The sequence below is a fragment of the Rutidosis leptorrhynchoides genome, chromosome 11 (genome assembly GCF_046630445.1).
Source record: "Rutidosis leptorrhynchoides isolate AG116_Rl617_1_P2 chromosome 11, CSIRO_AGI_Rlap_v1, whole genome shotgun sequence".
In the NCBI taxonomy this organism is placed as follows: domain Eukaryota; kingdom Viridiplantae; phylum Streptophyta; class Magnoliopsida; order Asterales; family Asteraceae; genus Rutidosis; species Rutidosis leptorrhynchoides.
The window spans coordinates 155,486,937-155,492,553 of record NC_092343.1 but is presented as its reverse complement, the minus strand read 5'-3'; the positions used below and the strand labels follow the sequence as shown (position 1 = coordinate 155,492,553).

Here is a 5,617-nt window from a genome sequence, read left to right as displayed (position 1 = left end):
CTGTAAAATTTATGCTTAATCTTTTTGGTAATGTGTAACTTTTATCTTTGGCCGTTTATCAATCGTAGTTCCGATAATTTTTCTAAAAATCGCTGAAGTGGCCGTTTAGTCATGTTTGACCGAAAAATCATTTTTGTATAAGTTATTGTATTTTTGCATGCGACCTCGTTTTTACTTTAACCTTTGACTTTTGACCTTGAACTTTGACTTTTCCCGTTAACTGTTCAGTTAATTTTTTTTTTGTGTTGACTTTCTCTAAATACTAAAATACTATTTTATGATTATGAAACCATTTGTGTTACGTTGTTTCACACGTCACCTTTTACTAGAATTTTAACTGAGCATGGGTAATATAACATGTTACTATACTGTTGAGTCAGACTCGAGCATTAGGATTGTGGTACACTATGACTTGGCCTAAATTGTTAGACAAATATTGACCGTCATATAAATATATATAATTAATATAGGTTCGTGAATCCGAGGCCAACCCTACACTTGTTCAATGATGTTATATGTATTTTTACTACAAAATACAGTATGGTGAGTTTCATTACTCCCTTTTTTTATATTTATTTTTGGGACTGAGAATACATGCGCTGTTTTTATAACTGTTTTACGAAATAGACACAAGTATTGAAACTACATTCTATGGTTGAATCATTATACCGGATATCACCCTTTAAAAAGCTTGGTAGCCTAAGAATTTGGGAACAGACCCCCAAATTGACGCGAATCCTAAAGATAGATCTATCGGGCCCAACAAGCCCCATCCAAAGTACCGGATGCTTTAGTACTTCGAAGTTTATATCATGTCCGAAGGAGGATCCCGGAATGATGGGGATATTCTTATATGCATATTGTTAATGTCGGTTACCAGGTGTTCAATCCATATGAATGATATTTTTGTCTCTATGCATGGGACGTATGATTATGAGAAATGGAAGTATGATATCTTGTGGTCTATTAAAATTATGAAATAATTCTTTATGATAAACTAATGAACTCACCAACCTTTTGGTTGACACTTTAAAGCATGTTTATTCTCAGGTACGAAAGAAATCTTCCGCTGTGCATTTGCTCATATTAGAGATATTACTTGGAGTCATTGATGACATATTTCAAAAGATGTTGCATTCGAGTCGTTGAGTTCATCAAGATTATTATTAAGTCAATTATATTTGGATATATTATGAAATGCTTTACATGCCTGTCAACTGTCGATGTAACGAAAGTTTGTCTTTTAAAAACGAATGCAATGTTTGTAAAATTTATCATATAGAGGTCAATTACCTCGCGATGTAATCAACTGTTGTGAATCGTTTGTAATCGATATGGACTTCGTCCGGATGGATTAGGACGGGTCTCTACATATAGACCCTCTGAGCTCGTTCGTACCACTGGCTTATGTAGTCAACTTGCGAGTTCGTTAGCCTTATATCCACGTTTTCTCTTGACCGTAGGGTTGTGCCATGTATGGCATGATGCTGATTGCAAAAATAATAGTGATTCATCGAGCGGAGTTACTCGAGGTTGGGCGGGATCCATTGCAAAATCGTGTGTGTGTTTTAAAAAAAGTGTATGAAATTGAAGGAGTGATGCAAACCGATGAAGCAAAGGTCGGATTATATAATGATACAAACCGGCTTTTCATTTGCCGGTTTGTACACGTGGCATCTTTTGGTTCGCAACATTTATGTCATGGATTGAGGGAATAAATGATAAGGCGGTTGGTGCGAAAACTGTTCCAGTCAAAGAGTCAAACCAGCATTTCATTTGCCGGTTTGACAGAGAATCAAACACATCGCCAAACCGGCATTTGAAACATCGGTTTGGCCCCAAAACATTCAAACATGCAATTGAATCATCGTTTTACCTATTTTGTAAAAATTTTATTTGAATTTATATTTTTGTAAAGAGCTACAAAATAAATCTCTTTCGAAAAAATTTCAATTATTAGTTGGTCAACCCTATAGATTTAGTAATGATCATTGCAGTGCTTGAACCTTAGGCTAGATTTCTGTAGGCTTAAGTAATGTTTGAAACTAGTTGCTTTTACAAGCTATTTTTTTAGAACAATGAAATATTATCCATTTCTCCTTTAAATTACATCCATTCACAGATTTCATTTGAAGGTCACAAAACTTTTCTAAAAGTAAGTGCCAACAATAGCTCCAAGTAAAAACACCAGCTAAATACTTATATCAAAGGTATCTAAAGCCCCACACACAAGTTAATTTTGCCTAACATAGCCTTAACATTAGATGTAGTTTTAGATGAAACCAAACTTTTTTTTATTATATTAATTTAAAAATATCCCAGGTTGGAGACGATACTTATTGAAGAAATTGTTAAAGAGATCAGCAACAGATTAGATCTACACAAACGGAGTAATATTCCACACATGATTGGGATGGAGTCTGTCATTAATATTGTTAAAGATTTCTTGAAAGATAATTCATTAGATAACACCCAAGTTGTCACACTATGGGGGATGGCCGGGATTGGAAAGACTTACTTAGCTGACTATATCTTTAAGTTGCATTATTTCGAATTTGAAAGAAGCTGCTTTCTTGAAGATATCGAAAGGAGATGTGGTACATCATCAAATGGATTGCTTGATTTACAAAAACAGATCCTTAAAGACTTTCAAGATAGAAGTTGGATGGACGTACAAGATACTAATGCGGGCACGTATAAGATTGAAAAAATACTTCATAGGAAAAGAACTCTTCTTGTTCTAGACGGTATCAGTAAAATTGAGCAGTTGCAAGCGTTAATCGGGACGAAAGGTCTTCATCCTGGAAGTAAAATAATAATAACATCCAAAGATGGATCAATAACAAAAAAATGTAGGTTGTTTGAAACAGAAGTTCCACCAAAGTATATGTGGCTCTTGCTTGAAGGGTTGGGTCAGAAAGATTCAATGCAGCTTTTAAGTTGGCATGCCTTCGGGCACAATGAACGCAAAGAAGGCGACATAAAAGACCTAAAGAAGGTTGCAGAGTATTGTAATGGGCATCCACTAGCTCTTAAAGTTTTGGGAAGTTCTGTTCGTCATGAAGACGCTACATGGGATGATATCTTAGAATCGCTAGGTAAGATTAATCATGATGTTCAGAAGGTGCTGCAAATAAGTTTAGACTCATTGCCACATGAAAAGGACAAGGAACTCTTCAAGTTCATTGCTTGTTTTTTCGTTGGAAAAAATTTTGTGAAGAAATATTAAAAGCATGTGGTATATGCAGATCATCTGGGATCAAGAATCTCACAAACAGATGCCTTCTCACAGTTTGTCCGTTAACTAATCAGTTAAATATGCATCAGCTTCTTCAAGATTTGGGGAGATACGTAGTCCATCATGAATCCCCTTGGAAACGAAGTTTGTTATGGCATCATGAGGAGTCTGCAACAGTGTTGCAACAGAAAAAGGTAATAATCAATTATGTTAAGAGTGCATTCATTAACGATTTTGTTTGATGTATATAACAATAACATTAACTTCTAATTTAATATCTTGCTATTCCTTTATTTGTAGGGAACATCAAAAATTCAAGATCTTGTCCTTGACATGCGAGCATTTGAGGATGAGACTTCACGCGACTCAAGTAACGTCGATGACTACGATAACTTCAGATCATTTCCCTTCATCAGTTGGGCTTTATGTTTATGTTCTCCTAGTGATAATGAACAAGTTGTCTTTGAGACACTTGCATTTAGTGAGATGTGTAACTTAAGACTACTACAACTCAACTATGTAAAAATCATCGGATTGTACAAGAACTTTCCTAAAGATTTAAGATATTTGTGTATGCATGGATTTCCTTTAAGTTTAATACCTTCAAATTTACAAATGGAGAATATGGTTTCTCTTGACATGTCGAATAGCAATCTACAACAACTTTGGAAGACGCCCAAGGTACTAAATTGAACATCTTTTTTTCTTCTTCTAGTTTTTGGTTATCTATCTTTGTAACACTAAAACTCATCTTTAATTATTCAGGTGCTCAAGTCACTTAAGCTTCTTAATCTCAGTGGTTGTTATAAGCTTCTTACAGTGGGTAGCTTCTCTGCATTCCCTGTACTTGAGCGGTTGACACTCGCAGGGTGTACAAATCTCGTTGAGATTAGTGAATCGATTGGGAATTGTGATAGACTTGTAGTCATAAATATGAGTGAATGCCGTCAACTGAAAAAGCTTCCACGGAGCATAAGAAATTTAAAAAAGCTTAAACAACTATTGATAAATGGGTGTTTAAATCTTGGCGAGTTTCCAGTTGAGATAAAGGATATGGAATCCCTAGAAGTGTTTGAGGCTAACAATATTATCAAAGAACCCCAAGTGTCTTCCTCTGCCATTGTGGAGGCTATACCGAGATGTGTGCGATCCTTTTCGAATTCTTTACCCAAATCATTAGTAACTTTGTCACTTATAGATAATAACTTGTCGAATGAATGGTTTCTTGTGGATTTTATTGGCCTATCGGTATTGAAGGAGTTGAATTTAGATGGTAATCCTATTGATTCCCTTCCCGATTGTGTGAGAAGCCTATGTAAGTTGGAGGTTCTCACTTTAGAAAATTGCAAAATGTTGAAGACAATTTTGTGTGCTCCAAACACAATAACGAGATTGTATATCGATGGATGTGAAACATTGGAGAAAGTAACTTTTTATCCAGAAATGTCAGTATCACATAGGTTTATTTTTTATTCTGATATAATTTCTTTGACTGAGATTCAAGACAAGTTCAAAATGCAAGCTATATCATAAATTGACGAAGTGACACTTCTTAGTTTGGGATGGATTAATTTAGAATATGTGAATTATCATCGCTTGTGTATAGCATGTTCTTACGGAGACTACTCCTACCCAGAAAAAATTCAATCAGCACAGGTGAATGTCTCTTCATCTATATTCCCATTTTTCCTTATGTTAAGTAAATTCAAGTGATTGAAGCTAATTAACAAAAGCTGGTTATGACAGATGCTTTATGAACATCGAATATTCAGCAAATATCTTAAAGGCCAAGAGGTTCCAAAGTCCTTCACTCATTGAAGCAATGGGTCATCATCAATAACCTTGCAATCAGATCAAAAGAATTGCCGGATTCGTGGGCTAAATGTATGCATTGTGGGTTTTCTCTCAAACATATCTATGGATCTTCCTCCAAGAATTGCAATAAAGAATTTGACAAAGAACTTCTCCTGGATATACCAACCTATAGCGTATATTTTATCAAATTCTAATGAAGTTATAGTATGGTTAAGCCATTGGATGTTTGAGAACAATGAGTTTGAAGTTGGCGATGTAGTTAGTGTTCATTTCAATGCAAAAACTAATTACGCTTCTTCGTACTCTTCTTCATCATATGTGAATCAGTTTGGTAATGGACAAGATTATGCACATTTAAGTGAGTATGGGATTAGCCTAGTGTATGCTGAGGAAAACAAGAAAGAAGAAGATCCGTTGGCTTATTACAAGTCATGGAATCATATCATCACTCAAGATGTATCTGCTGCTAAACTATCTTCAGATGATTACCTTTTGTCACCTGTATGGCCAGCTTTGATTGATAATACGTTCTTTCCACTGGAGGAAGCTTACTGGCAAAATTGA

General features: G+C 35.2%; 1 pseudogene; it reads left to right on the top strand.

Annotated features, from left to right (window-relative positions):
- The first annotated feature begins 1,696 nt into the window (after positions 1–1,696).
- LOC139875094 (disease resistance protein RML1A-like) lies at positions 1,697–5,617 on the top strand (annotated as a pseudogene).